The sequence below is a fragment of the Somniosus microcephalus genome, chromosome 15 (assembly GCF_052327205.1).
Source record: "Somniosus microcephalus isolate GS21.2 chromosome 15, FLI_Smic_1.0, whole genome shotgun sequence".
Lineage (NCBI taxonomy): Eukaryota > Metazoa > Chordata > Chondrichthyes > Squaliformes > Somniosidae > Somniosus > Somniosus microcephalus.
In genome coordinates, this window is record NC_141001.1 from 120,933,616 (window position 1) to 120,944,941 (window position 11,326).

General features: G+C 51.1%; 1 protein-coding gene across 1 annotated transcript in view; it reads right to left on the minus strand.

Moving 5' to 3' along the window:
* Positions 1-11,120, minus strand: part of LOC147107190 (F-actin-monooxygenase mical2-like) — a 413,970-nt gene extending 402,850 nt beyond the window's left edge. Inside the window, exon 1 of the mRNA XM_086008370.1 lies at positions 10,883-11,120. The gene's annotated coding sequence lies outside the window, so the exon portion shown is untranslated. The remainder of the gene's footprint in view (positions 1-10,882) is intronic.
* Positions 11,121-11,326: the final 206 nt, after the last annotated feature.

The window sequence follows — 11,326 nt, forward strand, 5'->3', positions numbered from 1 at the left end:
CGATAGCTTGCGCAGTTCCGTTAAGTACTCAGCATTGCTTTCGTCTTTGTGTCGGTTCCTTTTATGGAACTTAAATCGTTCTGCTATCAGCAGCAGTGTGGGGTTTAAGTGGTCCTGTAGGATTTCTACTATGCTTTCGAAATTCTTGTTCACAGGCTTCTCTGGGGTTATTAGGTTTCGCAGTAACCCATAAGTTTTTGCACCCATGGAATTTAACAAAACCAGTGCTTTCCTAGCATCTGGCACTTCATTCGCCCTGCAGTACACTTCAATACGTTCCACATATGTCGCCCAATCTTCGACTTCATTGTCGAACGTAGAGATACTGCCACTCTTCGGCATCCCTGGGTGTGATTTAACTGTCAAAAATGGCGTCTCCCGCGCTTTCCCTTCTTCTCCGCTGGCACAAAATGGCGTCTCCCACGCTTTCCTTTCTTCCCGCGCTCTTCCTTCTTCTCCCCACGGACACTGTTCAGCCCTTGAGCCCTGGCTGTGCTCTGCGCATTTTTTTTTTTCTGTGCGCCTTTCCCGTTTCCGCCGCTCAGTCCTGAACCCGGCTGCTGCTTTACCCTCTCTCTCTCTCTCCGTTTTGTTTTTCCTCGACGCCGCTCGGTTTTCAACCCCCGGCTGCGCCCTGTGCGCTTCACCCTCTATCTTACCCAGTCGACGCTGCTCGGCTTTTTCTCCGCCGTCGGTCGGCTCCAGCCGCCGCTGTCCGGGAAGGGTCTGCGCTGTATCTGTCGTCAGTCTGCTGCTGATCGTCGTGGCTGGGGAACCAAGCCCGGCTCTCCACAGCCTCCCCTGTGATGTTCACTCTCTGCCGGACGACTGGGCGGTTGCTCGTGGTCGACGCCCGTGTTTCTGGCCTCGACTTTCTTCCACCGCCCTCCCGGAGCGAATCCTCGAAGGGAAATGCAGAGTTGCAGGTAGATTCGAATCGACACTCGTTGCCACTGTTAGATCCGTGATTCGGAGAGTATGATGTTTTTCAATAACCACACGGATGCTGTAACTTAACAATCAACAGGTATTTACTGGAGTAGGGTAGTCTCAAGACTGGGGGTACAGAGGCATGCTCAAGGCTTATATACAGGTGTGGTCACTGCCGGTACTACAGTATACAGGAGCTGTAAAAGTAGTTCTCTCTTAAAAGGTACATACACTACACTGCACACACTCAAATACTCACTCTCACTGCACACACTCACTCACACTGCACACACACTCACTGCACACACACGTTGTGCATATATGCATGCACACACACGTACACTCACTCACACTGCACACACACTCACTGCACACACACTGCACACACACGTTGTGCATATATGCATGCACACACACGTACACTCACTCACACTGCACACACACTCACTGCACACACACTGCACACACACGTTGTGCATATATGCATGCACACACATGTACACTCATTCACACACACAGGCACTGCACACACGCACACACACATATATACATGTACAGGAGACGCAATAGAATCAGGGCCAACAGCACCGTCTGCTGTCCATCGATGGAGCTCAGCGACCTGTGTGTTCCGGATTAAGTCACCAGGCCCACTCCCCCCCCCCCCCCCCGGCCCACTCCCCGCCCCCCCCCCCCGGCCCACTGCCCCCCCCCACTGGCCCCAGGCCCACTCCCCCCCCCCAACAGTGCCTGTGTGTGTGAATGAGTGTACTTGTGTGTGCATGCATGTATGCACAGCGTGTGTGTGTGCGTTGTGAGTGAGTGTGTGTTTGTGTGAGTGAGTGTGTGCAGTGAGTGAGGAGAAGGCAGCTGTTGATGATTCTACCACTTCCATTTACACCTCCCCTAGACCCATCTTTTGTTTCTTATCTTGTCCCATTACCATCTCCGTTTGCCTCGCACCATCATCCCTTTTGTCATTTAATCTCTCCTGCCTTCCACCCTATCACAGACCTTCCCTTATGTTCTTTCCTCCCCTCCCCCCTTTCCCTGCCCTCTGTACCTGCTTAAAACCTGTTCCATCTCCAGCTTTTTCCAGTTCTGACGAAGGGTCACCGACCTGAAACGTTAACTCTGTCTCTCTCTCCACAGATGCTGCCTGACCTGCTGAGTATTTCCAGCATTTTCTGTTTTTATTTCAGATTTCCAGCATCTGCAGTATTTTGCTTTTGCACCAGTGAACCCGTTGGGCTTTTACGACAATCCGACAGATTCACGGTCACTTTTACTGAGACCGGCTTTTTATTTCCAGATTTTTTTTAAACTGAGTTCAAATTCTCAAACTGCCCGCGGTTGTATTTGAAACATAGAAACATAGAAGATAGGAGCAGGAGTAGGCCATTCGGCCCCTCGAGCCTGCTCCGCCATTCAATGAGATCATGGCTGATCATCCAAATTCAGTACCCTGTCCCTGCCTTCTCCCCATATCCCTTGATCCCTTTAGCCTTAAGAAATATATCCAACTCCTTCTTGAATATATTTAATGAATTGGCCTCTACTGCCTTCTGTGGTAGAGAATTCCACAGGTTCACCACTCTCTGGGTGAAGAAATTCCTCCTCATCTCTGTCCTAAATGGCTTACCCCTTATCCTTAGACTGTGACCCCTGGTTCTGGACTCCCCCGCCATCGGGAACATCCTTCCTGCATCTAGTCTGTCCAGTCCTGTTAGAATTTTATAAGTTTCAATGAGATCCCCTCTCATTCTTCTAAACTCCAGCGAATATAAGCCCAATCGACCCAATCTCTCTTCATACGTCATTCCTGTCATCCCAGATATCAGTCTGGTGAATCTTCGCTGCACTCCCTCCATGGCAAGAACATCCTTCCTCAAATAAGGCAACCAAAACTGCACACAATACTCAAGGTGTGGTCTCACCAAGGCCCTGTACAACTGCAGCAAGACATCCTTGTTCCTGTACTCGAACCCTCTCGCTACAAAGGCCAACATACCATTTGCCTTCTTAACCGCCTGCTGCACCTGCATGCTTACCTTCAGCGACTGTGCACAAGGACACCCAGGCCTCGTTGCACTTCCCCTTCTCCCAATCTATTGCTGTTCAGATAATAATCTGCCTTCCTGTTTTTGCCACCAAAGTGGATAACCTCGCATTTATCTACATTATACTGCATCTGCCATGCATCTGCCCAATCACCCAACCTGTCCAAATCATCCTGGAGTTTCTCAGCATCCTCCTCACAGCATACACGCCCACCCAGCTTTGTGTCATCTACAAGCTCACGTTCTCCTGGATTATTAGTCCAGTAACACAACCACTACACTATCACACCCATCAGTTAATAATGTTAAATTACACGTTCCAAAATTATGCATCATATAAACCTTTCACACCTCAAAACAACTTATGAAATGATGCACTGGAAGCAGTTGATTTTTATTGTGTTGCTAATTCAGGCAGTAGAAGAAGAGAGTTTGCTGCACCAGGTAACCTTCCTACAGCACTGAAGGGGTTAAAGAGATGTCCTGCTAACGATTAACGACCTCCGGCACAAATGGTCAGTCTCAATGTGGTCAACAGGCATGGCAAGGGCCGAGGTGCTACTAATGTCAAAGGTCGCATAGCTCCACCTGAGTCTGCGAGCGGCAGAGGAGATTGTTTGTGGTCCCAGAACTGACCTGTTCGGTTAAGGTCCAGCCTTTTCAAGCAACGGGCGGCTGGGCAAACCCCGAGCCATACTGCAGGCTGCGCCTCGGCACGGAGAACGCGCTTGAGCTTCCAAACACCGGTTAACTCTAGAGTGAGGGCGGCAGTCACCTCGCTGCCAGGACCTCACGGGTTAAATGTGGAGTTTGAAAAGTTTCCAGGCAGCTGAAATCAGCCCTGCAGAAACTTTACTTCCTTTCATTGGTCGTAGCTACGATGCAACCCGCACAGGGCTGAAGCGGGCTGGGAACTGACAGCTCCAGGAATGATCGCTGGGAGTCATTGCTGGATCATAAATAGCTCGCTGCTCATAAATACACGTTGCCACGGCTTTACTTGTGACAGAGTTTGAAAGGATCAATGTGACAGGCAGATTATAGAGAAGGCAAGAATTCCGAAATAAAACCGCGCAGAAGGGAAATGACAGATGGCACAAATGTCCGTACATGGAAATGGCCAGCTGTAACAATGTGAAGAACTGGTCGTCACGTAACGTCACACCTGAGTCACACGATTGAAAGCCACCGCCATTTTGAATTGGTACAAAAGGGGCAGTGTGGCTGGCCAGGTTTTCAAACTGGGATCCCAAGAGCCCAGGGCTGTCCTTGACAGGGGTGCTAGGGTTTCCCCAACATCACCAGCTTACTGCGTCTGTTGTCAGATATTGGCCCAGAAATTCGGGTTTCCCCGGGACAGTACGCACGGGGTACTCACCCGTAGGCCGAATGGAAGTGCGGGTTTCCTGCATGCACTGCGCATGCGTGGGAAACCGGCACTTCCGATCCTCTGAACAAAGGGGTTCAGAGGTCGAACGCGCGCGCAGGGGAGGCTGCGCATGCGCTTTGAACTTAGCCTGCAAAAAAAAACCTTTCACGCGAGGTTAAGCCTGCAGGATTTACACATTTAAAAAGCAGGCGTAAGGCCTGCTTTTTACAAGGTAAGTGGTCAATTAATTAAAATTAAAACATTTTATCCACAGGTTTATTATTTTTAAATACTTTAAAGCAAGGTAAGTTTATTTTCAGCCCCGTTTTTTATAAAATTATTTTTTCAAAAATTTAAATTATTGTTTAAAATAGTTATTTAATGTAATTTGTAGTTTATTGAAAAAGTGTGATTTAAAAAAAATATTATTTGAGGCCCGTAGTATTCATAAGTTTAGACAGGTCTTCCTGTCAATCTTATGAATGGGCTTTTCCCTACTCCGATTGGCTGCCCATGGCTCACGTGATCCCAGGGGACGCATCGCACTAACTACGCCCCTGGGACATGTAAGCACAGTGCGCCGGCAGCTGGGCCAGGCCCCGGAGCGGAATTCCACGGGGCCCTACAGCTCAACTGCCGGCGTGCAAGGTAAGTGCAGGTCGGGCGCTTACACCCACGGGAAGCCCCCGACCCGAATTTCTGGGCCATTGTTTGTCGTATCTTCCCCTCAGAGAACAGTGTGAAGTAGCGGGAGAATTCCTGGGCTGATTAACAGGCCGCGACGTGAGCACTCCTCCCATATCCATAACCATCTTTATCCCAGTCGATAGAGGGGGGTTAGTCTTATATGGGGGGGGTGGGGGGAGGGTTTATGGGCTCCCACATCCCATACGATGATGAGAGGTGTCACCCACACCCACCAGACACGAGGATCCCATTGGATGTCCACCTAGGATTCCGGGCTGGAGCTCCGGTCTCTGCTCGCCAGGACTGTCTGGAGCGGGGTTCGAAGCAGGGAACTTCCGACTCCGAGGCGGGCATGGCTAGCAGGGAGTCAAAGGCTCCATCACTGACCTCCTCCCATGCCTTTACTAACAAAACTTCCAAGACTCTCCAAGCGCAGGCTGTCCTGTGAAGAAACAGGGATCCAACAGACTGCTCTGACACCCTCGCTGTAGTGTCAGTGTGCAGCAGTTTCACTTCGCATGCACACACGCACGAAGACACTGTTGTGTAAATCCACAGTCGGAGCCTGAACCTGACTCCAAGTCAAAGTGGAGTGAGATTCCCTGCACCCAATCAGTCCCGGACGCTGCATTCACACCACAACCTCCTAACGACCATCGTGAGGCAAAGTGGATTCCCACTGACACTGCTCGGACACTGTAACACTAGTCCTGCGTGGAATCACCTTAATAAGCGTGAAAAATTAAACACAAACGGCTTAAACAGAAGGTTCATCCCACACTTGCAGAGGAACTGACCAGTTCTCCCTGGCCTGTGTCAGGATTGTTGAAAGTTATTTGGCTCCCTCTCTGGGATATATTCCATACTTGGAGAGCAAGCAGCAAAGAACTCAACTCCTCCCCCCCCCCGCACCCGCTTTAATCTGAGCAAAGATTCCAGTAATGCTGCAAAATGACGGCAGTACAATTTTAAACATAGTCATTTTCATTCAGGCTCACACAAATTGCAATAGTCTGTCTGCGTTCAAATCCCTCCGTGGCCTCACCCCTCCCTATCTCTATAACCTCCTCCAGCCCTAAAACGCCCCCCACCCCCGACAATGAGATCTCTGCGCTCCTCCAATTCTGGCCTCTTGCGCACCCCCGATTTCCATCGCTCCACCATTGGTGGCCGTGCCTTCAGCTGCCGGGGCCCTCAGCTCTGGAATTCCCTCCTTAAACCTCTCTGCCTCTCCTCCTCCTTTAAGACGCTCCTTAAAACCGACCTCTTTGACCAAGCTTTTGGTCACCTGTCCTAATTTCTCCTTCTCTGGCTCGGTGTCAAACTTTTGTCTGATTTACCCTCCTTAAGGCACCTTGGGACATTTTACTGCGTTAAAGGCGCTATATAAATGCAAATTGTTGGTTGTTCTCCCGGGTAATGTTCTCCAATCGAGTGTTCCTGACGTAGAGCAACACTGGCAACGGAAGCTCCTGACCGGAATGATCAGGGTCCAGTGGGACCCTGTAAAGTAATGGTCTGTGTCCAGGGCTAGGCCCTTATAAACACCGCACCAACCGCCACTGAAAACCTACAGCTCAGCAACGCCATCATAACAAACTATAATCCGTCTTTCGGATGAGACGTTAAACCGAGGCCCCGTCTGCCCCCCTCAGGTGGACATAAAAGATCCCACGGCCACTATTTTGAAGAAGAGTAGGGGAGTTCTCCCCGGTGTCCTGGGGCCAATATTTATCCCTCAACCAACATCACTAAAACAGATGATCTGGTCAATTATCACATTGCTGTTTGTGGGAGCTTGCTGTGTGCAATTTGACTTCTGTGTTTCCTACAATACATATCAATTACATGGAATGTACAGCACAGAAACAGACCATTTGGCTCAACTGGTCCGTGCCGGTGTTTATGCTCCACACGAGCTCCTCCCACCCCTCTTCATCTCACCCCATCACCATATCCTTCTATTCCTTTCTCCCTCATGTGTTTATCCAGCTTCCCCTTAAATGCATCTCACAGAATCACAGAAACAGAATCACAGAAACCCCACAGTGCAGGTAGAGGCCATTTCGGCCCATCGAGCCTGCACCGACACATATCCCACCCGATCCCCGTAACCCCTACACCAACACATGTCCCACTCTATCCCTGTAACCCCACGTATTTAATCCCCCTAACACTAAGGGTCAATTTATCATAGCCAATCAACCTAACCCACACATCTTTGGACTGTGGGAGGAAACCGGAGCACCCGGAGAAAACCCACGCAAACACGGGGAGAATGTGCAAACTCCACACAGACAGTCGCCCGAGGCCGGATTCGAACCCGGGTCTCTGGCGCTGTGAGGCAACAGTGCTAACCACTATGCCATCTGTGCTATTCGCCTCAACCACTCCCTGTGGTAGCGAGTTCCACATTCTCACCACTCTCTGGGTAAAGAAGTTTCTCCTGAATTCCCTATTGGATTTATTAGTGACTATCTTATATTGATGGCCTCTAACAGTGACAAAATTTAAAAAGTACTTCATTGGCTCTGAAGCGTTTTGGGATGTCCTGAGGTTGCGAAAGGCGCATTCGTGTAACAACTGGGGTGGCAGGAATGACGTATGAGGAGAGATTGGGTCGATTGGGCTTATATTCGCTGGAGTTTAGAAGAATGAGAGGGGATCTCATTGAAACTTATAAAATTCTAACAGGACTAGACAGACTAGATGCAGGAAGGATGTTCCCGATGGCGGGGGAGTCCAGAACCAGGGGTCACAGTCTACGGATAAGGGGTAAGCCATTTAGGACAGAGATGAGGAGGAATTTCTTCACCCAGAGAGTGGTGAACCTGTGGAATTCTCTACCACAGAAGGCAGTGCAGGCCAATTCATTAAATATATTCAAGAAGGAGTTAGACATATTTCTTAAGTCTAAAGGGATCAAGGGATATGGGGAGAAAGCAGGGACAGGGTACTGAATTTGGATGATCAGCCATGATCTCATTGAATGGCGGAGCAGGCTCGAGGGGCCGAATGGCCTACTCCTGCTCCTATCTTCTATGTTTCTATGTTATCTCCTCTGCCACCTCTTTCCACCATTTAAAGGCAGGGGTTAACCTGTTTATGTTAAATGGGCAAACTCCACTGCTAAAATATCAGGCAGAGAACGATAACACTTCAACTCAGGAAAAATTCCCCAACAGTAATTCCTAAATGCATTATTGCCCCCAACAGTGATCAGCCCATAGTGGGCACAAACATACCTACAACCAAGGCACAAGCAACATCGAGCCTGTCCTGTAGCCTGACTTACTTAAACTTCTGCTGTAACACGTAGTGCCTGTGGCTGTTTCACCATCACAGTAAACATAGGGTTAACGCTGTAGCAAGAGTTTTGGAAAACTCTCGCCTCGGAGCCAGAAGGTCATGGGTTCAAGTCCCACTCCAGAGACTTGAGCCCAAAATCCAGGCTGACAATCCAGTGCAGTACTGAGGGAGCGCCGCACTGTCGGAGGAGCAGTACTGAGGGAGCGCCGCACTGTCGGAGGGCAGTACTGAGGGAGCGCCGCACTGTCGGAGGGGCAGTACTGAGGGAGCGCCGCACTGTCGGAGGGGCAGTACTGAGGGAGCGCCGCACTGTCGGAGGGGCAGTACTGAGGGAGCGCCGCACTGTCGGAGGGCAGTACTGAGGGAGCGCCGCACTGCCGGAGGGCAGTACTGAGGGAGCGCCGCACTGTCGGAGGGGCAGTACTGAGGGAGCGCCGCACTGTCGGAGGAGCAGTACTGAGGGAGCGCCGCACTGTCGGAGGGCAGTACTGAGGGAGCGCCGCACTGTCGGAGGGGCAGTACTGAGGGAGCGCCGCACTGTCGGAGGGACAGTACTGAGGGAGCGCCGCACTGTCGGAGGGGCAGTACTGAGGGAGCACCGCACTGTCGGAGGGGCAGTACTGAGGGAGCGCCGCACTGTCGGAGGGGCAGTACTGAGGGAGCGCCGCACTGTCGGAGGGGCAGTACTGAGGGAGCGCCGCACTGTCGGAGGGGCAGTACTGAGGGAGCGCCGCACTGTCGGAGGGGCAGTACTGAGGGAGCGCCGCACTGTCGGAGGGGCAGTACTGAGGGAGCGCCGCACTGTTGGAGGGGCAGTACTGAGGGAGCGCCGCACTGTCGGAGGGGCAGTACTGAGGGAGCGCCGCACTGTCGGAGGGGCAGTACTGAGGGAGCGCCGCACTGTCGGAGGGGCAGTACTGAGGGAGCGCCGCACTGTCGGAGGGGCAGTACTGAGGGAGCGCCGCACTGTCGGAGGGGCAGTACTGAGGGGCAGTACTGAGGGAGCGCCGCACTGTTGGAGGGGCAGTACTGAGGGAGCGCCGCACTGTCGGAGGAGCAGTACTGAGGGAGCGCCGCACTGTCGGAGGAGCAGTACTGAGGGAGCGCTCCACTGTCGGAGGTGCCATCTTTCAGATGAGATGGTACACCGATGCCCCAACTGTTCTCTCAGGTGGACGTAAAAGATCCCACAGCTACTATTCAAAGAAGAGCAGGGGAATTCTCCCCGGTGTCCTGGGGCCATTATTTACCCTTCAATCAACATCACTAAAAACAGATTATCTGGTCATTATGATATTGATGTTTGTGGGAGCTTGCTTTGTGCAAATTAGCTGCTGCCTTTCCTACATTACAACAGTGACTCACCCTCCTGTATGCTTCAGAGACATGGACCATGTACAGCAGGCACCTCAAAGCACTGGAGAGGTACCACCAACGTTGCCTCTGCAAGATCCTGCAAATCCGTTGGCAGGATAGGCGCACCAACGTCAGTGTTCTCGCTCAGGCCAACATCCCCAGCATCGAAGCTTTGACCATGCTTGATCAGCTCTGATGGACAGGTCACATTGTCCGCATGCCCGATACGAGACTCCCAAAACAAGCGCTCTACTCGGAGCTCCGGCACGGCAAGAGAGCCCCCGGTGGGCAGAGGAAACGCTTCAAGGACACCCTCAAAGCCTCCTTGAAAAAGTGCAACATCCCCACCGACACCTGGGAATCCCTGGCCCAAGACCGCACAAAGTGGAGGAGAAGCATCCGGGAAGGCACCGAACACCTCGCGTCTCTTCGCCGGAAGCCAAGCGCAAACAGCGGAAGGAGCGCACGTCAACCCAAGCACCCCACCCACCTGCCCCTTCAACCACCGTCTGCCCCACCTGTGACAGAGACTGTAGGTCCCGTATGGGACTCATCAGTCACCTGAGAACTCATTCTTAGTGTGGAAGCAAGTCATCCGCGGTTCGGAGGGACTGCCTAAGAAGACGACAACAGTGACTACACTTCAAAAAGTACTTTGTTGGCTGTTAAGCGCTTTGGTAAGTCCTGAGGTGGTGAAAGGCGTTGGAGAAATGCAAGTTCTTTCTTTAAGAGTTTTACATGATTCCCAATGACGGTGACAGTCTCGGGGTTGATGTATTGACACAGGCTCCCCTCCCCACCCCACCCCCTGTAAAACTACCAGCAGATTTGGTGTATTTATAGCAGGCAGCAGAAATAGCCGTGCTGAGCTGTTTATTTCTGCTGAGAAAAATGCAAGATAAGGTCGCTGGGAGGGTTAATTATTAAACGGCAGCTGTGCTTTAAATGGTAATAAGTCTGGGCCGCAGTAACTCCATACAATACCAGGGAAACCTGACACAGTGCGGAAACTCAACGCTCCTTGTCAACTTAGCTGCTCCCCCAGCTTAACAAATAACATTGCATTTCTAATGAATAGAGGTGCAACTGCCTGAGTTTAATTAGCCCGACTTGACTGAATGACACTTGTTTTGAACCGAAAAAAACAAATAAAGTCGCTTGTTTCGATACTTACATCAGAGCTGCCCGGGAGCCGCTTCCTGTCACTTGCTGATTCTTTACAAGGCAGATGTGGGGTTTTGTTTAACAACAGGTTTAAAAAATATATATATATTCTATATATATTTTAGCACATTTCACTGTCGTTGCGAATATCCGTCTCCCTCAGTGTGGGGGAAGCACCGGCCTGAGAGAATCCTGCTCCCAGTTCAGTCCTAATAATAACCAGTTCTGTACGTTTCTCACACACACACACTCACAAGTTTGAAAGGCTGTTCTCTTCCCAGCTCTGGGCTGGGCTAATCACAGAGCCCAGAGTCCAATCAGCAGTCAGAGAGTGTTCCAGCAAACGTCTGCCAGTCACTGTCAGCAAGTCAGAAGTTGTCATGTGCAGGGGTAGGGAGTTTTATATATATGTTCAAAAAACTTTCTATCCTGGGCACTTGACAGTCCTGCCTGT